The sequence below is a fragment of the Sinocyclocheilus grahami genome, unplaced genomic scaffold, assembly GCF_001515645.1.
Source record: "Sinocyclocheilus grahami isolate Dianchi unplaced genomic scaffold, SAMN03320097.WGS_v1.1 scaffold431.1, whole genome shotgun sequence".
Classification (NCBI taxonomy): Eukaryota; Metazoa; Chordata; class Actinopteri; order Cypriniformes; family Cyprinidae; genus Sinocyclocheilus; species Sinocyclocheilus grahami.
In genome coordinates this window covers 1925078-1949187 of record NW_015505610.1, presented here as the reverse complement: position 1 = coordinate 1949187, position 24110 = coordinate 1925078, and positions in this window count along the sequence as shown.

Genomic DNA, 24110 nt, shown 5'->3' with positions numbered 1-24110 from the left:
ATTCTGTTATTTGTTGTGCCTTTCCTTTAATCTTGATGCAATCTTTTTCTTTTTCTCCTCATTTATTTCACATCCTCTCTCATATTCCATATTCGATTTCTCTCACAATTGCCTGTTCAGAGACCCCAGCACAATCGACCCCAACATCTATATGAAGCCTAACATCACCCTACATATGCATACCTAGCTATACATGTAATACTACCCTATCATCCTCCAGTACACACATGCATACAATGAGATCTCTCTACCACACACATACTTACCCCAACATCACCCCCTCCTAGTGCTGCTTTTAGAGAGCTTGTCATTTTCTGCTGCTTGGATCATAGCACTTTGTCTGTCTTCTTATTTTCTTGTTGCTATAGTAACCACTGTACAGTAAAATGCCTAATACATAGAACACACGGCTGTTCAAATAACTTTATTGAAGACTAAATTTGTGCTGTCAGAGGCGGTGCTGACATTTAAATAAGAGGGCATAGGTTATAAGATGGAAAAGACAGTGATGCCGGCCCTGATAATTAGATTGTATAGCAATCAAAGTGGCATGAGCATGGCTAATATTAGACAAAGGAATAACTTTGATAATAAGTATAATTAATTATTTATAAAGTAAAAAGATTGTTGTAATGGTAACCAAAGTTATAGATTTTTCTCCTGATTCTTTACAAATGAATTGGCCAAAGTACTTGCATATCAGATGATTCGAGTCTTGGCCCTCCCAGACTGTTGTGGGAGTAATGTACCGTATTGACCCGAATATACGAAGATGTTTTTTTCTTGGAAATACACTCTTAAAAATAAAGGTGCTTCAAAAGGTTCTTCAAGCGATGCCATAGAAGAACCATTTTTGGTTTCACAAAGAGCCACTCAGTCAAAGGTTCTTTAAAGAACTATCTCTTTCTTACCTTTTTATAATCTGAAGAACCTTCTTTCACCACAAAGAACCTTTTGTGAAACAGAAAGCTTCTTCAGATGTTAAAGGTTCTTTATGGAACCATTTAGACAAAAAGGTTCTTCTATGGCATCGTGAAGCACCTTTATTTTTAAGAGTGTACATCTGAAAAAACGAAGTTGTCTTATATTCAGGGTCTAGACTTTGACATGTCAATAATACACCCACAACAATAGGTGGTGCCAAATACGCATAAAACGAGTGTGCCATGAAATACGTAATGTAATGCGTGTTGTAAAGATTACGAGTAAAAACAAAGGAAAAAGAAAACCTTACAGCTACATGAGTCGTGACTGTCATGTTAGCCTGATGGGACCAAACTCCCTTTGTGATTTTAAAACGTAAGACTACCCAGATTTGAAGACTACAGTAAGATTTAACTTCTACTGTTAATACGATTTTGGTCGACTACTATTAGATGGATAGCCTAAATGTCCTAATTCATGTTTTTTTTTTATGGTATATCAAAAAGTGTATATTTTTTTTAATGTGATTGTTGGTACATTTTACCAGTTTTTACCATACTTTCAAAACAAACATTAAAATAGGAAAAATATGCAATATGAAAATAATTGAAGACAAAATGTGTTTTGCTCAGAAAAAACAAGATTTGTTTTTTAAAAAGCCTTTTTCCAAAAGGTAAATCTGGAAAAAAGGGGGGTCATCTTATATCCGGGCCAATACGGTAATATGCAAATTGAAGCTAATCAGGGAGGTAAAGGATGTTTATTTTACAAGCCTGGAGATGTTAATAGATCCTCAACAGAATTAAGAATGTCACAGAGGGAATTACCTGTTGATGCATTAAAATTCTGTCACAAAACAACAAATAGGACACTAAAATGTCGGTTCTATATTGTTGATCAACATAGAGTTTTTCAGTGATTCCCAGAGGAGAGCAGGGGAAAGATCTATTGAGAGTAGACCACTTGGATCCGAAAACCCGAGGTCCGACCCAAGACCCGAGCGGGTTCGGGTCCAAATTTCTACGAGTGCCTCGGACACGGGTCGGGTTCGGTATTAGCGGCCTCGGGTGATTTAAAATAAATGTGCTTTTTTTTTCAAATGGACCCGATAAGATCCGAATTGTTTTAAACTATCCTGAATGTGTACTTGCACGTTTGAGTTAAGTGAGGAACGCACATAGAAAAGGAGCATACGTTTGTAACCTTGCCAACAGAAATCCATCTTATAGATATGACATCCATCAGGAAAAATCGCTCGCTTCATTACACTGCGTATTCATGCAGGGCTTTTCTTTTTTTTTGTGTGCAGAAGCCTTTCGCCGGAGATTAGGTTGCAGACAACACTAGTGAAGCCATGAATGATGCTATGATCATGAGTTGCGCTATAGATTAGCTATGAAAAGCTATTGATTTAATTTTTATTAAACTATCACGTTTATTTTTCAAATCCACTGGTCACAACTGAAAGCCGAACTCAGAAATAACTTGTATCCATCAGGCAGGCAATAATATAAAGTAATAACCCAATTAAATACATGTTAAAGGGGTCCTATTATGCTTTTTCACTTTTTCAACTTTCGTTAGTCTGTAATGTTGCTGTTTGAGCATAAAAAAGATCTGAAAAGTTACAAACCTCAAAGTCCACGTCAAAAGGAGATATTTTATTTAACAGAAATCACTTTTCAAAAACTACAACGAACGACTCGTTTGGACTACAATGCATATTTTCCGGGATTTGTGATATCACAAATATCAACGAATGGGATGAGACCTAGTTGAGCTGCACTAGAGAAGGCAACGAGTATTATAACTATGTCAGAGACACGCTAGCTTTCCCAAGGCAGACGAACTAAGAGTGGTTACAATCATCCGGGTCTAAATCACGCACAAATTTATTTGATATTGACGCAATATTTACACTGAAGCTCGCAGGCGGCTATGGTAAGGGGCTTGACATTTCCCGACCAGGTGCCGAGTGGTGCCAATCACAACACAAACTGGCCCAGCTAACCAATCACAGCACATTTCGTATTTCAGAAGGCGGGCCTTCATTTGATACAGAAACTATTCGAGCCGTTCATGCCAGACTGAGGAGAGAGGCGTTGTAATAATGTAAAATATGTGAAAAATAATGTGTTTTTCCAACAACCTAGTATGAGAGCCTGTTCTAGTACACCCCCAAAACAAAATCAAGACTTTGTAAAAGAGCATAATAGGACCCCTTTAAATAAATTAAAGTAATGGAGAAGCAGCCAAATCAGTCAGCAGGACTGCAGGCTGTGCACACGTCAATGCCGTTTACGTTCGGGTCCGAAAATAAATACAGTCGGGTCGAGTCGGACTCGGATAATTTATGCACGTCGGGTTCAGGCAAGAAGTGATTCGGGTCGATTCGGGTCGGGTACAGATTTTAGGACCCGAGAATACCTCTAATTGAGAGTATTTGGGTCCAGTAGAGTATTTTTTAATGATATATTGTTTAAATCAGGCGACAAGACCACAAAAGAACAGTGTGTTTTATGATGCAATAAAAAGAAAAAAAAGCAAGACGTCACATCACAGCACATGGTAAGGCTGAAAAACGGTCCTGCCACAACAGTTCTTGTCATATGAGTGAGTACATACGCTGACTGAATGTTTTGCTGATGGAGAAAAATAGAGCACATCGGATAATTTACAATCCAGTCTGTCAATGTGTCAAAACCTCTTGTTGAGATGCTTATATAAACAGAGTATTGTTTTGATAGCACCACAGTGTTTACACTTTTCAGGAAAATCAAACCACAAATGGCTTGGTTTTAATTGTTTTTGCATATTAAAGTGGGGTTGAAAAAAAACTACTTTAAAAAACAAAATTATGCACTTCAGCATTAAATTAGTTTTTGCAAATTTAAAAAGAGAGATGCAGTATTCATTACTCATTGAGGTTCACACAGAACACTGTGTAAAGTGTACTAGGAGCTGTTTGCGTTGGCCGTTGACACATTGAACAGTATTTTCCTTGAAAATGCACCTGAAAGAATGCCTCTTAACATATGGCATATGTCTGGCGCATTGTGTTTTAGAACAGTTTGTTAAAGTAAATGATTTTAATGTCTGCTCAGGAGAACCCGTGGCAGTTTTCATTGCTGCAGAAGAAGAGAACTGTACTCCTGAGCCTGAAAACTGAAGTATATTCATGCAATTCTTTTTTTTTTTTTTGGTTAAAGCTGGTTCAATAAATGTGAAAATGTAGTACTCAGATACTGCTACTACTAAGTAGCAGTGTAAGAAATTAAAAGGGGTTTGTGGCAAAAATGCCACCAAGATGAACAAAAATACCCCAAAATTCAAGATAAAGGGTTAAAAAAGTATCAGATTGTTTTTAGCACATTATTTTTTGGGGCTTTGAACATTATAACCAAACTGTTGAGCGTATGAATGCAATAGCCAATCAGATCCATTTTGATTAGTCTGCACTGAAACACCTGAGTTTTGTTGAGTGTGTGCTCCCACTGACTGAATTCTTTATGCTTGCAGATTCTCTCAACATAAACATGCATTTTTTGCAGAACATGCGCTAGATTAGACTAGAGTTATAGACCATCATGTTTGTCTGTGTAGCCAGAATATGACGTGATGTTTCCCCAAAGACAAAAACATTTTTACATGTGTATTCTATTTAATGGTGGAGTTCCCTTTAAAATCTTAAATGATTCCCTTTGAGCTAAATTATCACTGTTTCCCTTACACAACTTTAATAATCATTATAACAATATCAAGAGCAATAATTGATCATATATTGAACTGAACTGAAAAATTTTTGTTTGTAAAATTGTAAAGTATTCTAACTGATTTAAGTAATTGGTTAAATTTAAGTATTTGACATTAAAGAAAACTCAAAGGTGCATCTCAAAAAATTAGAATATTGTGAAAAAAGGTGAAACTTTCATATATTCTAGATTCATTACATGCAAAGTAAAACATTTCAAAAGTATTTTTTGTTTTAATTTTTAGAGATTACAGCTCATGAAAATCAAAAATCCAGTATCTCAAAATATTAGAATATTTCCTAAGATCAATCAAAAAAAGGATTTGCAAAACAGAAAAGTTCAAGTTCTTTAATATGCAAAAACAATTAAAACCAAACCATTTGTGGTTTGATTTTCCTGAAACGTGTAAACACTGTGGTGCTTTTAAAACAATACTCTGTTTACATAAGCATCTCAACAAGAGGTTGCACTACAAATAATAATTACGCGTTACATTGACAGACGGGATTGTAAATTATCCGATGTGCTCTATATTTCTCCATCAGCAAAACATTCAGTCAGTAATGCTCAGCGTATGTACTCACTCATATGACAAGAACTGTTGTGGCAGGATCGTTTTTCAGCCTTACCATGTGCTGTGATGTGACTTCTTGCTTTTTTTCTTTTTATTGTATCGTAAAAAAAGAACACACACTGCTCTTTTGTGATCTTGTCATCTGATTTAAACAATATCTCATTAAAAATACTGGACCCAAATACTCTCAATACATCTTTACCCTGCTCTCCTCTGGGACAAACTGAAAAACTCTATGTTAAAGTATGTTAATTTATGCACTCAATACTTGGTCGGGAGTCCTTTAGCACAAATGACAGCATCAGTGAGGTGTGGCATGGAAGCCATCAGCCTGTGGCACTGCTGAGGCACTATTGAGCCTTCAACTCGTCTGTATTGTTGGATCGACTGTTCCTCATCTTTCTCTTGAAAATATCCCATAGATTCCATATGGGGTTCAGGTCAGGCATGTTGACTGGCCAATCAAGCACAGTAATATAATGGTCAGCAAACCACTTGAAAGGGGTTTTGGCACTGTGGGCAGGTGCTAAAGTCCTGCTAGAAAAGGAAATCAGCATCTCCATAAAGCTTTTCAGCAGATGGAAGCATAAAGTCCTCCAAAATCTCCTGGTAGACGGCTGCATTGACTTTGGACCTGATAAATCTCAATGGACCCACACCAAGAGAAATCACGGTACCCCAAATCATCACTGACTTCGGAAACTTCACACTGGACTTTAAGCAGCTTGGATTCTGTGCCTCTCCAATCTTCCTCCAGACTCCAGACCTTGATTTCCAAATGAAATCCAAAATTTACTTTTATCTGAAAAAAGGACTTTGGAGCACTGAGCAACAGTCCAGTTCTTTTTCTCCTTAGCCCAGGTAAGATGCTTCTGACAGTGTTTCTGTTTCAGAAGTGGCTTGGTAACCCTTTTCATGAAGACGTCTGAGCGTGGTGACTCTTGATGCACTGACTCCAGCTTCAGTCCACTCCTTGTGAAGCTCTCCCAAGGTCATCCCTGTTGCTTGTGCACCTTTTCCTACCCAATTTCTTCCTTCCAGTCAACTTTGCATTTAATATGCTTTGATACAGCACTCTGTGAACAGCCACCCCTTTCAGTAATGACCTTCTGTGACTTACCCTCTTTGTGGAGGGTGTCAATGATTGTCTTCTGGACCATTGCCAAGTCTTCCACATTATTGTGGTTTCAAAGAACAAGAAATACGCAGAATTTATACTGTAGGCATGGTCATCTCTAACTCAAATGTAAATATTCTAATATGTTGAGATACTGGATTTTTGAATTCCATGAGCTGTAAACTCTAATCAACAAAATTAAAACAAACAAAAAAAAACTTTTGAAATGTTTTACTTTACATGTAATGAATCTAGAATATATCGAGGGATGAGAACCAGAAGGGCGTAAGTGACATTTCACCAACTTTACAGGAGGGCCAAAACAAAAACCAACAGGCTTAGTGTGTTCAGAGTTAAGTATTTTGGTTTCTAATGGTTAACTACTAAATTATTAAGAATTCACTTTTGTCCTTTTGGCAGTAGAAAGAGCTCATCAAGTGCTTTCATTTGATATATATATATATATATATATATATATATATATACATATATATATCTCCATTTCACCCAAAATGTCACTTACGCCCTTCTGGTTCTCACCCCTCGATATGAAAGTTTCACTTTTTGAAATAAGTTACAAAAAAAAGTAACTTTTTCCACGATATTCAAATTTTTTTTTAGATGCACTTATATAATTAATGTTAATTATAAAAATTGCTCTTACAAATATTTAAAAAAGCCAACAAATATTGCCCCTTAATGGAAATGTTATTTTCAGGTAGTGGAATTAGGCACAAAATTGGGTTTTAGGAATTACTTGGTTTAGGGAAAAAAAAAATCTAATATAAACAGTGATAAAGGTTATGGGAAGTAGGGTGAAAGGGGGCAATGGAAACCAGGACCAAATAACCCGTTAGATGACACATATCTTGAGGGTTACCGATTTACCAATTCACTTCCAACAAACAGTGCCTTGTGTGATGCTGTACTCGCACCCTCCCCAGAACATTAATATGCTTGAAGTGCATTTAAAACGGCAAAACTGAATTCATATTTGTATCTGTTTGCGCACGCACACCCCAGTAGTAGCCACAGAGTGACTCTGCAGGTTGACATATCTCCGGTAAGCTTGCGGTGTAAACTGCTCTGTTGATTATAATGGGAGCACTGATTCTTGTTCTGTGAATTGGAGAGATAGTTTTGTCACAGCATACCACTCATTTGTAGTGTAGCTGTGGTATAAACTGTATACTATAGCACTAACGAACTTCCCGCTGAAAGCTCAACGAGCAATTTATCCAGACATGAGGAGACGTGCATTTGGGGTGCATGCACACACACTAAAGGCCGTTTCACACTTAGCGCGATGCGAAAAAGTGAGGCGAATCGCCGACGAACGTTGCTTTCACACCGAGCATGAAACGATTGATCGCCTTCTGCTAATTAACGCCTGCACGCTAGGTGATGCCGACCAGCAATGCATTTTTACTCAGATATGTATCTCATGGATGGATTTAATACATACATACATACATATTTCATGTGTAGAAAAATGTGTTTCACTCATTTTTTTAAACACGGAAGATCTAGAGCGTTAACGCGCTCTGACTCATAACACTCGCACACGTGGAAGAAAACGGACACTCCAGATCACATAATTCAATGGAGAATTTAGAAAATATATTAAGAACATGTGAGAATAAATCTGTTCTCAGACACCAAAGATAACAGGAACTCGGCATCCACTCTCTTCTCTCGACCAGGTTACTCTTCTTTGGTGTTTGTTTACACTGGTTTTCGAAACAATGCCACCACTCTCACCCTTTTATGCAACAGCAGCTGCTCTGGGCACGTGATCTAAACTCATATCTGATTGGATGACCCCTTTCATCGTGGAGCGATGGGGGAAAAATCGACACTCAGGACAAAAAAAAAATCCTCGCTTTTTCGCACCGCGAATGATCGCGCCTGGTGTGAATAGCCCCATAGGGATCTATTGTTTTGATTCAAAAGCGTCATCGCGCCGAATTTTTGCTTTCAGTGTGAAAAGCCCTTAAGACACCATCATCACTCACACATAGGAATAACTTTGTCAAAATGAAGCACATGCATACATACAATTCACATACAATCACTAGTTGCATTTACATGGACCCTAATATTCCATTTATAATTGGACCTTTTGCCCATTCCGAATAAAAGTCATATGCATCAATTGGAAAGAATTGGCCAAATCCAATTGAAATTTCATTCACATTGTGAGGGGTGGTTTATACATTTTTTAATCTGTTTTAATGTTTATGTCTCGTCGCTCCGGCCGGACACAGCATCAACAGTATGTGAGGGGCGTAACATTTCTGTCTCACGCTTGAGGTATTCGGCCAATCACAACGCATTGGATAGCTGGCCAATCAGAGCACACCTCGCTTTTTCAGACCGATGAGTTTTGTAAAAATCGACGCATTTCAAAAAGGCGGGGCATAGAGGAGAAACAATAATGTACATTATGTGGAAAATAATGTGTTTTTTTACTTTAAACTGCATAAACACATTTCATTACACCAATACACAAATCAATGTTCTTTTTAGCAGCATCATATGACCCCTTTAACCAACTTTTGGTGCTTTTGGCAGTGTGGGCAGGTGCCAGATCCTGCTGGAAAATGAAATCAGCATCTTCAAAAAGCTGATCAGCAGAAGGAAGCATGAAGTGCTCCAAAATTTCTTGGTAAACGGGTGCAGTGACGTTGGTTTTCAAAAAACACAATGGACCAACACCAGCAGATGACATTGCACCCCAAATCATCACAGACTGTGGAAACTTAACACTGGACTTCAAGCAACATGGGCTATGAGCTTCTCCACCCTTCCTCCAGACTCTAGGACCTTGGTTTCCAAATGAAATACAAAACTTGCTCTCATCTGAAAAGAGGACTTTGGACCACTGGGCAACAGTCCAGTTCTTCTTCTCCTTAGCCAAGGTAAGACGCCTCTGACGTTGTCTGGGGTTCAGGAGTGGCTTAACAAGAGGAATAAGACAACTGTAGCTAAATTCCTTGACACGTCTGTGTGTGGTGGCTCTTGATGCCTTGACCCAAGCCTCAGTCCATTCCTTGTGAAGTTCACTCAAATTCTTGAATCGATTTTGCTTGACAATCCTCATAAGGCTGCGGTTCTCTCGGTTGGTTGTGCATCTTTTTCTTCCACACTTTTTCCTTCCACTCAACTTTCTGTTAACATGCTTGGATACAGCACTCTGTGAACAGCCAGCTTCTTTGGCAATGAATGTTTGTGGCTTACCCTCCTTGTGAAGGGTGTCCATGATTGTCTTCTGGACAACTGTCAGATCAGCAGTCTTCCCCATGATTGTGTAGCCTAGTGAACCAAACTGAGAGACCATGTTGAAGGCTCAGAAAACCTTTGCAGGTGTTTTGAGTTGATTAGCTGATTGGCATGTCACCATATTCTAATTTGTTGAGATAGTGAATTGGTGGGTTTTTGTTAAATGTGAGCCAAAATCATCACAATTAAAAGAACCAAAGACTTAAACTACTTCAGTTTGTGTGCATTGAATTTATTTAATACACGAGTTTCACAATTTGAGTTGAATTACTGAAATAAATGAACTTTTCCATGACATTCTAATTCATTGAGATGCACCTGTATATTATTTAAGCTATTGTGCTTGTGCTTATTCTTCTCTATTACAGAGTGATTTTTAGCACAAGTCTCTAAACAGTGTCCATCATAGCTTTGATCTTTATAAAGTATTTTCCACCTTGTTCTCCTTTCATCTCCCACTCAGATGGACAGTTACTCTGTATCGAACGCTAGGACAAGAACCACATGGAGGCACACTTTTCTTGGCACACTTTTTTCATGAGACAGGCATGGGCATCCCTCACTCCTTCTGAAATCTGAGCTCTGCAGTTCATGGGGGACGCATGTGCAAGGAAAGTGAGAATGAGTGGTCACACTAGAGCAGTCAGAGGATGAAATAACACCAGCCAGATCTTGTGTTGTCCTCGCAAACCAGAATCCTGAGGTTCTGTGATGTCCAGTCTTGATGGTAGTGTAATGGACACTCTGTCGGTCCATGTTGGATCTTCCATTTTACCTGAAATTTCACAACAAGGTATTTTGCCAGGGCATGTCCCATTACACAGACCCTGACCAAGCTATATATTTGGAAGTTACCCACAGTTGAAGAGATGGTGGCTGCACAATTGCATCTCACATAATGGAAGTATAGTCCTATTTTTGAAGCCCTTGTAGAATTGTACAGTAAGAAAGTTATTTCCCTTAACCAGGAAATTAACGTTCTTGGAATTGACAAGACAGTTGACCCTGAGAGGTCAGCTAAATATCTACAGCGGATCTAAAATATGAATAGTTAATTATAACTAGTTATGGTTAATTATTCATATTTCCCCATGAGCTGATTCGCTACATATAAAATAAACTTTAACCTTTGTGGGTAAGGCTTATACTCAATACAGTTAGGTGGGTACCATGCTGCCCACCATGGCAGTTGCAGGTACACAAATTTGATCTTCTGGAAGACATGGACAGGCAGGGAACTTTGGACCAGGTATAATTTAGGCTCATTGAAGCACATTTAGGCATATGTGGTAATTTGATTCTTTCTGCTGTTCCAAGAAATTCATTACCTACTGATGAAAAGAGTGATCAAAAAGGTCTATCCAGAGCAGTGGACAAAAAGGTTTTACGTCCATTATTTCCTTTAAAAAAAAAAAAACGGATTATTTCAGATCTTGACCTTGGGGTCTTGAACAAGGTGTTGAAACATTCTTTATTCCAAATGATCAAGCAGAATCAGATCTTGTGTCAAGTCCACCCAGGAGACTGGTTTGTGAATGTAGATCTAAAGGATGCATTTTTGTATAACCAGATCATTCCTTGTCACAGGCATTTTATTTTTAGATTCACCTTTGGGGGCAAAACCAACCAATTTCATGTTTTTCTTAATGGAGTGTCTGGCACAGAGTGCATGGATTTGTGGCTTTTATGGCTTCTTAAATCTGAGAGTGAACAGGGAAAAAAGCTCACTCACCCCTTATCAGTGGACTTATTTTCTCAGCTGGATTTGCATTTGATGGAGATGAAAGCATGTCTGTCAACAGGCCATTCCCGCTCCATTCAGAATTATATATACGAGCTCATACAGGCTTTTCATAGGCTTTTAAGCTTGATGTCAGCAGTGACTGGGGTTGTCTCTCTGAGTATGTTTAATGATTGTCTAACTCCCACAAACTACTGTCATTCTACATTGATATTCTGGACATTAGTTTTATGTTAGCATAACTCACTTGGGTCTGCACGCAAAGTGGTAATGACATATTCTTGGTCTTGCAGCTGGAGCAATGTTTAGAAGTCAATCCTCTGATGCTGATGGATCACAGTCGTGCATTCCCTCTCATTGACTTGCTACACCAAGTTCTGTGCAAGGTTTGGAACAAACTCTTGGTTCTGTTGTGTTGGCCAAACAGGACAGGGTTTTCGGTCATTGACCGACAAACTGGGAAATCCTGATCAAGAAATCTACTATCCCAAGGCAGAGGGATGTTGGGCATCCTTGCCTTAAAATTTTGAAACTGTAGGTGGGGCATATTGTCGAGTAATGGAGACAAGCTTGCATACTCATGCATTCTCCACTAGGAGGCTTTATACCTTCAAATAGTGCATGTTTACAAACTGGTGCGCTCTGGGCCGGTTTTGTGCAGTACGCTTTAAGGATAAATATGGTACAAAGGTGTACCTTTGCAAAGGGTACCACACTAGTGACAGCTTTTGTACCTTTTCTTGAGAGCATGCAGTACAATGTAACCACAGTCTGGACATTTACTATGCTGCTTGCATTTGTTCTAAATAACCAACTCTGACATGTATATTCATAAGTAAATTTGCTCCTGAGAATATGAATTATTTTAACTAGCGTTTTTCTTGCATTCTTCACCAACAATTGTCAGGTCCATTTGCAAGATCAGGTTATGCTACTAGCAAAAATGCACTTTCATACGTTCATCTCCTAACTGGTAAAAAGAAGAAGAAGAAGAAGAAGAAATTGGTTACAGTTGTGGAATAAAAATGAATGGGGTTCATTATCCAGAAAGAAAAAAAAGTGGTGTAGTAATATGAAAACTTTAAAGGAATAGTTCACGTAAAAATAAAGTTTCAAAACAGCTTTGGATAAATTTAGCATTACATTGCTTGCTCACCAATAGATCATCTGCAGTGAATTCCATTGATATTCCTCAAGAAATTATACAAACATAAATTCAAATTCAGTTGCACTGTTAAAGGGTTCATTTGATCCTGCTAAAAACAACATTATTTTGTGTATTTGGTGTAATGAAATGTGTTTATGCGGTTTAAGGTTCATAAAACACATTATTTTCCACATACTGTACATTATTGTTTCTCCTCTATGCCCCACCTTTCTGAAACGCATTGATTTTTAGAAAGCTCATCATTCTAAAAAAGCGAGGTGTGCTGTGATTGACCAGCTATCCAGTGCGTTGTGATTGGCCGAATACCTCAAGCGTGTGACGGAAATGTTACGCCCCTTACCATATTGTGATGATGCCCTGTCAGGCTGGAGCGATGATTCAAAAACATGAAACCTCATTATAAACGAGGCATTCGTTGCATCCAGTGGGGACATATTTATGGATTATAATGACTTATACTGTCTTTTTACGCGTTGCGTTGCATCGTCCCACGTAAACATAAAACCATGTCTGCATTTGTGATCGGAGAAATGACAAACAACAAGCCCTAATCTACCCTGCCCAAAAAACTAGCTTTAAATATATAAAATATAAAAACTCTTTAAATATAAAAAACGTACTTACAGTCTTTGAGTCAGAACAGCCGGCATTGTAGTCTACTCTCCCAGGATCAGGAAACGATCCTCCATAAAATGTGCTGCACACATCTGAATATTTGGGTTGAAATGTTCTGGAACAGTGTTGTAAATACAACTTAACCACTGATTTCTAGTTGTGTCCATTTGTGGAAGGCCAAACAAAGTAGTTTCACTTTCACAATGAAAAACAGCATCACACGCGGTGGCCTAGAGTGAGCGGCGGCGGCCTAGAGTGAGCAGAGGGGGCTAAAGTGAGGAATGGCCGGAGGGCTAGAGTGAGCAGAGGCAGTGGATTCGACGAAGGAGTGTCCGGCGGGCTTGCGGCAACCACATGTGACGACCCCGGGCTGGTCTCCACTTTATCCACGGTGAAAGCCAGCGCAAAGTTGTAGTATTTCCTCAGCAACCAGCACGGATCAGCTCCAGGCATGACGAAGCAGATATCGTCCTCTTTTGGAAGGCCAAACAAAGTAGTTTCTCTTTCACAACGAATCACACAGTGCCTTCACGACATGGCGGCGGCAACAACAATGATACAGCGAGAATCATAATTTGGGCGGCGTTATGCAAATCTTCCCACATAGTGATGTAGGTATGTGGGGGCGTGTTAGAACGAGCCGTTTTAGGTAGGCGTGGCTGACTCTTAACTTTTATAGACTTTAGTCTTTGCAACTTTACAGATCTTCTTTATGCACCAAGAGCTTGGTATAATCATATCATATGACCCCTTTAATATTTGTGGCTTAGTTTAAAATTAACATGCATGGCAAAAGTAACAATCATAAGTGTTTAACAATCCAGTGTGAAACATTTAAAACAATGAGGTGTAGAACTACAGAATACACACAATTCTCAGTTATGTGTTTTTTGTTTGTGATTTGAACCTTCACATTATGAACAAACACGCCAGCCCTCGTCTGTGAAGTTATTTGTTTTGAATTTGAAAAAAGTGCTTCAATCAACTACGCATCTAAATACAAATGTCTTGATTCAATACAGTGTGATGCACCACAATATCTGAATTTAATCATGATTTAAACTGCATATGAGAGAATGAGAGAGTAGGAAAGAGAGACCCTAGCTGTGTCCCAAAGTTGAGTGTGCACACTTCGAAGGCCAGGTTAATCATATCATATGACCCCTTTAATATTTGTGGCTTAGTTTAAAATTAACATGCATGGCAAAAGTAACAATCATAAGTGTTTAACAATCCAGTGTGAAACATTTAAAACAATGAGGTGTAGAACTACAGAATACACACAATTCTCAGTTATGTGTTTTTTGTTTGTGATTTGAACCTTCACATTATGAACAAACACGCCAGCCCTCGTCTGTGAAGTTATTTGTTTTGAATTTGAAAAAAGTGCTTCAATCAACTACGCATCTCAATACAAATGTCTTGATTCAATACAGTGTGATGCACCACAATATCTGAATTTAATCATGATTTAAACTGCATATGAGAGAATGAGAGAGTAGGAAAGAGAGACCCTAGCTGTGTCCCAAAGTTGAGTGTGCACACTTCGAAGGCCAGGCCTCCGAAGTGCATGAAGGATGCTCCGCCTTCGCAGGATTTCCTAATTGCGACACCAGAGGTTCCCGATTAGCGTTCTGTCGCTTAGCAATGGTGCGAGAGGAGAGCTGACCAGAGGACAATCCTGACAGGATATGAAGCCATAATTGCTCATTTTTGTTTTTATGTTTTACATCATAATGGAGGAGACGGTGATGTACCTCAGGCTTAGCCAAGACCGAGGCCAGGTAAGTTACACTGATTTGCTGCGTCCTTTGTCGGATTACAACTTTAAATGCAGGAATTGGCTTGGAGCTTACTTGAATAATGTAAAGATACAAATGAAAAACTACAAAATACACACACACATAGCAGTTTAAATGCTGACTGATATCTTACAAAGGTTTTTTTTTATAATTTATTTTCTTGACCATGGTGATCATATGTAGACAGGTTAGCAAACATAAAACTGTGAATAATAATAATAATAAAAATAGGGCATAGTACAGCTCAATGTTCAGTGGCAGCTGTCACAGCTGAACAGTGCTCTGTTTGACCACTCCGAGTCCTTCAGATGCAGCCTTTGATATAGTTAGCAAAAATGTGTTAATATTCTGAGAATAAATGTTGATACTTTCATTTTCAAAATAATCAGTGGTGGACAGTAAGGAAGTACATTCGTTAAGTATTCTCGAACAAATATGAAGTACTAAGTTTTCTTTTTTTCTCACAGCAGCAACACTATAAAAATATGGTCTTTTACAACATGATGCATTGTTGTAGATTAAACTACCCAACAGTATATTTAGTAGGCAACTTTAAATTTAATACCCTTGAACATATAAATTTAATAACCTTGAACATATTCAGAAGTAAAATGCAACATACACATCAGTACAGCAGTAATATTAATGCAAAACCAGCCTGATGAATTATTTTTTCAGAACAATACTGTATACCTTTACTTTTACTCTCAATACCTTAAGTATATTAGAGTATGCAATATAATACTTTTACTTAAAGGATAGCTCACCCAAAAATGAAAATTCTGTAATCGTTTACTCACCCTCAAGTTATTCCAGGTTTGGAATTTTCATTTTTGGGTGAACTATCTCTTTAGCTAAGGTTATAAATATGACTAATAACTTTTCCCCAATATGGTATTGGTACTTACTAAAAGTAGTTTACTAAAGTACCTCAATATTTATTTTACTAATTACTTTGTCATAGCTCTAAACAATTGATCTTTTCCTTCTTTCCCTAAATCAGACCAGACCTGTAATTTGTTCCACTGTTTTGTCTTCCTGAGAGAAGGATTAATAAATAATTTATTGTCTCTCCATTCTCTCCATGCTCTCCTGTGCTCTTCTCTCCTCTGTCTCTCTCTGGAGTTTGATATCCTCCCTGAGTAGCTTCACTCACTCCCTCATCTGTCCCAGGACACTTGCAATCCTAAGGCAGAGCAAATAAATCATGCCTGTTAACAACAACAGCACAATGAATTTCAGCAAAAATGTGTCTATTAACTTACTTTGTATTTTTAAGTCTTTCCCCAATAGACTCATTTTCTCCAGAATAGTCCTAAAACAAGAGACAATGGAAACACTTATGAAACATATAAAGACATGTTTGCAATCTTAACATTAGAAAATATGACACAGCATAACATGCATACAAAATACTGAAGTTCTAAATGACAGCACTACAAAAACACAACAACAAGAAAGACTATTGTCTTATATAGTGGTTGTCTTATTGTTTGTGGGCTTTGTTTTTAACAAAAAAACCTGGGTTTTAACACTTGTTTCACTAGGTATTTGAGTAAATGAAAACACAATACTTACATTTCAATGTGAATTCCCCCACAGATCTGTCATCCTCCATGTTCTTTGAATATACATTCCACCGTCATCTGCGCGCAACTGATTCTGGGATATGGTAGGGTGCTGGGAAACGGAGGGGGCATTTGAAGTCGCTTTCGAAATACGTCAGCATTTGTCACGCCGCGGTGACGCAATCGGCCTTGGAATGTGGTCTTCGGAGGGTGCATTCTGAATTGGGACAGCTTACGTCGTGACGCTGTGATGCAATCGCACTTAAAATGCACACTTCGGAGTCCGCACACTCCAGTTTGGGACACAGCTCCTGTGTCCGTGCGTTAGAGAGAGACTGAATGTCTCTCAAGCAGAGTAGAAGAGAATACCGGCAGTTTAGGAGAGATACCGGTATGTAATAATCATTCCGGTACTGTGAACAGCCTTACGCAGAATTGCATACCAGCTCACTTCAAGCCCTGTTGTCACTGTAATAGTTCACAGTAACAGTTCTCAATTAATGAAGCTGGAATCGTACACATTTCCAGGGCAAATAATTAGTCAAGTTTAATGTCTTATATTGACAATTATAATGCCTTATAATGCTATTTTTTTTATTACATTATTTTGATCTCCATTTTACAAATGCCTTTTTTTTATGTACTATATATTTTTATAAAGCCTATTAAGTAAAAAGATTGAAAAAAAATTTGATTCCTCATGGCACAACCCCTTTAAAGCAGTGATTTTGTTACTTTGAGGTGTGTGATTATGCAGAAAAAATCATGTTTTTTTTGTCTGTAACAGTATAATCAGCCATTTAATTGAAACTTTGAAAAACAAATCTCCCTAATATCTCCTGAGGAAATATCTCCTGTTTAGATTTGGATGATTTCCTAATATTTGTTGAATTTTAGATATATTGTCTCTCAATTTACCATTAAGCTGATTACAAGTGAATTTACATTGAATATATAAATATTATATATTTATAACCTTTTTCCGGCAGTCATTTTCTGAAAATGAATTAAACTAATAAACATCAAATGGCAATTCTGGATTAATTCGTTCATTTGGAAGAAGAACAGTGGAGCAGTTGTGCCTCTCATACCAGTAAAGTTGATGCCCACCGTCTGCCATGACTAAGTCATATGTTGTTATTGCACGCCTAGAAGCCATCAAAACCAGCAAAACAACCCTCCACTTTCCCCTCTACCACCCACTCCAAGTGATGACAGTTGCCATGGAAACTGTGGGAGGAGGGCAAGTGTTTTTTAGCAGCAGCAGAAATGTGTGTTTGTGTGCACAGGTCTGAAGCAGGTGAATATTTGCTGCTTAGCATAACGACAGACCGGCAGCCTGCTCACAACACAGGAATTTTCACACGGCTTGGTAATTAAGACACGAGGCCTGTCGTCGGGCTAGACCTGGTAACGAGGAGCTGTCTGCCCGCCCGCAATGATTCACTGTAAACATTCTTCCAACAATCCCAAATAAAGCCACACACCCTCTCCCATATGCATGCTGTTTCAGAGATATTGGGCTGCATATCGAAACCACACTTGTGTATTCCAAGGTTATTATAGCTTTGCTTTTTTTCTTTCTTGGGTTTAGCTTTATTTGATTTCATATGAACTTTTTTTATTTTGTTTTTGGATAATCCAAATAATTGTAATTGTAGTGAAACTGAAAAAAAGGCATCAACATAACATTAAAAATAAAAAAATAAAAATCTAAATTAAGACCAAAAACAAAAAGTACTTAAAACATTATATATATATATATATATATATATATATATATATATATATTTGCATGATGATATGATCAATGGATGGTTCATTTTAACAGCAGATTCAGTGACGTTAGAAACTAGAGCTGATCTGCACATCATGGCACGCGTCTGCGGCGCATTAAAGCCTGTGTTACGGCCACCGGAGCTGATCGCGGCCACTGAGTCAATGCTGGTGTTTATACTGGCCGCGCTGCGGCCCAGAACTCATGCTTATCACATCGGTCACATCACATTGCGCGGCACGACAAAATTCAATAGAATTTATATTGTATTTTGTCGCGCTGCGCCGCTCGCGTCCGGTGTAGAATAGAACCCATTATAATCAGTGATGTTGTCTACACTGGATGCAGTAAACTGATGCCACGTTCTATTAATTCTATTTATCGCTTTGTCGCGTCCTGTTGCGGTGTGAACACGGTGTCAGCATAGTTTGTCAGTACAGCCAGTAATGTAGCAGATTGAAAAGTTAGTATCTTTCTGCAGTCCAATAGACGGCAGTGCTGTGGTGGCTTGAGTCTGTTGAATGGTGATTTAATGCTACGGTGTCACCTAGTTGGAGAGACTCAATGCTAAGTAAATAAACAACAATGTCCCCATCTTTTACTCTCACAATGAGCTTATCATATTTGTTTGCTACATTAGTAAGGCCCTATGATTCCGTCCATGTTTTCTGTATCGCGGAATCCAGTCATAAAAACGAAATATACTGTATAACGTGGAATTTCATGGAATTTGTCTTATTTTTGATGAATAAATAAAAAACAGGTCAGTACATATATATAGACTGTGTCTGTGAATATTAAGCTGCAAAAATACTTGTTTAAATATGAATCCTCATGTTCTGAATGTTCCTTTGATTGACCGAAAATACACAACAGAGAATTAGTGAAAAAATATTATTCATTATTATTTATTCAATTTTAGATTTTTACATTTGGAAAAGCTGTGCTTCCTGCATAAACCTGCCCCTGTTGGTTTGGCAGTAGCTTGCTTGCCCTTACAGTTACCTTGTTTAATTTCTTAATTCAAGTTATAAATATTTTGTTCTATTTGTTTTTTAAGTTATTTATAATAAGTGAAGGGAAGTTTACTGTTAAGTGCACTGATGTCAGACTCATTTTGGATAATAAAGCTTATTGTTAAATTGTTAAATACCTTGCCTCCACTACATAGGCCTATGTTTGTCACATCATTATTAGTGTTTGATCACCACATTTGAGTTATCATTGCAAAAAATGTGTTTATGTATATATATATATATATGTACTGTATTATATATACAGTACCAGTCCAAAGTTTGGACACACGAATGGGAAGTGTGTCCAAACTTTTGACTATACTGTACTATATTACAGCCTACACATAAAGAATATCGGCCGATATATCGATATCGGTCTTTTTTATCCCCTAATATCGGTATCGGCATTGGCCTCCAAAAAACCCATATCGGTCGGACTCTACTGTTCACTGTTATTTTTAACAGAAAATAATGCAACATGCTCGTAATCACGACTTCATAAGTGGGAAATAGTAAGTTTCCGATAGAACGTGAAGACAGCAGAGAAGTGCTCTCTCACACACACACAGTGGTCTTCAACCACTGTTTATAGTTAAGTTTTATTTTAGTTTTTAGGTAAGTTTGCATTGGTTGTAGAGTGCTTGTCAAAATTTTGGAAATATGATTTTTAAATGTTTTTAATGAATTCCCTAATGGCTTCAAAGTCTGCATTTATTTGTTCAAAAATACATTAAAACAGTAATATTGTGAAATGCTTTTAAAATGTGAAATTATTCACTTCAAATTTTTTGTTTAAATATATTTTCAAATGTAATGTATTCTTGTGGTGTCAAAGCTCTATTTTCAGCATCATTACTCCAGTCTTCTGTGTTACATGATCATTTAGAAATAATTTTAATATGCTGATATTCTGCTCAATTACTATTGATGCTCTGACAATAATAAAAACCATTATTAATAACTATGTTAAACATGGATTTTGCTGCTTTTTTGATGAACAGAAATTTCAAAAGAATATAATTTCTTTGAAATATATTTTTGTAACATTATAAATGTCTTTCCTTTCCTTATGTCACTCACCCACACACACTCCCCACACATTTGAACGGTAGTATAGCATGGTTTCTGCATAAATATTAAGCAGCACAACTGTTTTCTCCATTGATGATAGTGATATTTCTTTTTGAGCAGCAAATCAGAATATTAGAATGATTTCTGAAGGATCATGTGACACTGATGACTGGAGTAATGATGCTGAAAAGCTTTGCATCACAGGAATAAATTACATTTTAAAATGTATTACAATGGGCAAAACAGTTATTTTAAATTATAATGCCATTTCACAATATGTGTTTTTTGGTATTTTTGAGCACATAAATGCAGCTTTAGTGAGCATAAGAAACATCATTACAAACATTTACAAATACAGTGTTTCCAAACTTTTGACAAGTACTGTATTTCAGTTGACAGAAATATTTCTGAACCAATACCATAAGTGTCATTTTAGTTTTAGTGTACAATAAAAAGCCTGCTTTGTACCATATGTGTTCGTTTAATCTCCATGCCAAAAAGGTTGACAGTAGAGCGATACCATCATAGGAGATTGACATGATCATACACTAGGCGTTTGGTATGCTGCAGAAAACAAAGTCGGTGTATATGAAGTAAAATAAGTATTTTTTTTTACCCTCCTGGCTTTGTATTGTAATTAAAATGAGCACTTTAGCTCTGCTACCTGTTTGCCAGCGCTTCCATTTAGATTAGCGGCGGTCTAATTAACGGCAGACGTGCATTTTCCGTTCCAAAGCCAGTCTCTAATGGCTGGGCAGATTGATTTAAATGCAAACGAGAGAGGATTTAATGAACTGCTTTTACTGAAAGTGTTTAATAGGAATTTCAACACTCGCAGACAGGTTGGTAAACAGCTCTCAGACCGTTAATTATGCATTGTTGTATATTTCTTCTCTAAAATGTTGGTTAATGGTGTCAAAATAATCATATTTTGTGTCTTGAATGATTACACTCTTGAAGATGGCTGACATCAATGGAAAATCTTCTTGTAGATTTCCATAATTTAGTTGTCACCAAACCGCAACTGGCTCATCATGTGGGTGGCACATATATGGGTAGTCATTAAACTTTTTGTGTGTTTGGCTAATTAATTTAAAGTCTCACGTAAGTACGAGAGAGCTAGATGAATAGTCTACAGGCTCATTTTTTCCTATAATGAATGGTTTCCCAACTCTCAGATTGCATACACGACTAGACAGTGACACCAGCATCTCCTTCAGAATTGTTGTCCAAATGCCTCTACATGTCCTAACAGCCCACTACATAACAACAGTGAACAAACTCCAAGCCTACCCTCACACAGTAGCAGAATATGATCGTCATTCCTGTTTGGAGTATAATGAATACGGACGTTAATACACAGTTAGCTTACTGAACCCAGTTCTATAACCAAAGTAACTACTAACTACCTCAAATTTTTATGACCAAATTTTAAGAGAGCATCTGGTTCATATATGTTGTATGAATTAAGCAGTTCGACAACTATGTGATAACCTCAGGGATTAAAGTTCTCCGTCGCTACGGTGGATTTCCCCGCCACGGGGATGATTAATTAACTGATTAATTTCAGTTATTTAAATCAATTAATATTTCTGTATTCAAAATGTTATATTTAAAACATTAATCTCCACATGAATGTATGAATTTAATTGCACTCATGCCACCTGTGAGCCTCATTAAACGTCTGAAAATGTACCTACAAGCCACTCCTGTGTTCTTCTGTGTCACCTCTGTAGTACAAATATTTTTTTTTATTAATACTAATTTCATATGATTGGTAACTTATTTGTCTTATTCTACTTCTTATTATATTGTTTTAAATAGAACTTTTAAAAAGCTTACAAACATACATTTTTGAATTTGACATAGATGAAAATGGTGCCATTACAAAGGTAAAACGAAAATACCCCTGTAAGTCACTTTAAGGAGTCAAATGTCACCTCATATTAGGAAGGATCATTTTTGATCAGAATTTTTGATTATTGATCAGAAGGTGCTCCAAAAAATTTTTAAATTAGGAGGACAAGAGCTCCTAAAAAGAAAAGTAAGCATAGAGCCACGTGTAACAGTATATTCGATCCGTGCATGAGGTCTTAAAGAGACAGCAGCCTAAATAAACCTCCTGCTGCCTTTCATTATACAGTGAAGACTAACCAGAGTTATTTTACAGTTGAATAGATTATAGTTAGACCTAACTGAAAAAAAATAAAGTACTGTTAATTGAATTTGTATCTTGTTATTTTTTGTGCTATAGATTGTCATTAATTTATTTGTTTAAAACAAGCCTATGACAAGACAGTTGGTAGGGGGGCACCTGGGGTGACTAGCCAAATTTCAGGGGGGGCCGGTGCCACCTCTGGCCACCACGTAGACACGCCCCTGCTGCCACCACAGCTGGAAAAAATCTTAGGAAACACTGCATATATTTAATAAAAATACCATTACAAAGGTAAAAAGAAAATGCCCCTGTAAATCACTTTGAGTCAAATGTCACCTGATATTAGGAAAGCAAATTTTTTATCAGATTTTTTTTAATATTGATCAGAAGGTGCTCCAATTTTTTTTAAATTAGGAGGACAAGCGCTCCTAATTACAAGAAAAAAACTGCTCTTAAACTGGGTGTGTGACAGGTATGGCTGAGGAAAAATTTTCAGTCAAAATATTTTTTTTTGCTTTAACCCCTATGACCTTCATACATGTAAATTATTATTATATGTAATGTTCGTAAAACGACGTAGAAAATGGTAGGGGTGTAAATGTTTAAAATGTTTCATCACAATACGATCTGATATAGATTATCTTAGCCAGCGTTGCTGTATTTGCAGATAATAGTGAGATGATAGTAATTGCAGTTAATATTGGGTAACTTTTTAGACACATTTTAGTCATTATATGACCGGTTATTGTGTCTGTTTTGGTCAGCAGTAATAGTTCCAAAAGAAGCCAAAGCAGGATCAACCATTGTGTATTCTGAGCAAGGCACAGACTGACAACTTGTCTGGAATGCTGTGAACAAAGACAATTAGAGTGATATAAACAGGGAAATGTTCTAATGTTGTTTCTTAATATCTAATATAAAGCTGAACAAATGTTCTGGAGAAAATTTAATAAAAGCAGCAAGATTCTTCCTAAACCATTACAGTTAGAAAGCAACATCTTAAATCTGAACTCTTATCTGTCAGCACACAAGAGAAACCTAATTTTATTCCTACCTCACTAAAAGACAGTATTCTCTTTCTATAAAGAAGTACAAATGCCCTCCAGCTTCCCTAACTCAAAGTGTCCCCCAAGGTTCGGTTCTTGGTCCTCTCCTTTTTTATAATCTGTAAGCATGTTCGTATCATTACTTGTCATGATCTCAGTTAGCACTGCTCGCTACACAGATACACTACTTAGATACATTGACATCCTTCAGTTTTGTTCTCTAAAATCGTGTACACATTATCTAAATATTCAGCTAAACTGTGATTGTAACAATGCAGGATAAACAGATAGTGTGATTTAGCACTTACAAGAAATATTGACATTTGAATCTATAGCAACAGAACTCTCTCCAAACCCTCCAAAACAATCCTGAATCTGAGCATTAGATTTGACTTGTTTTGCATCCCACATCAGATCCATCACAGATACACAAAAAGCATCTCCACCAAATCACACATCTCTGCCCCAAAGCTCAAAACATTGTTTCATCCGAAAGATG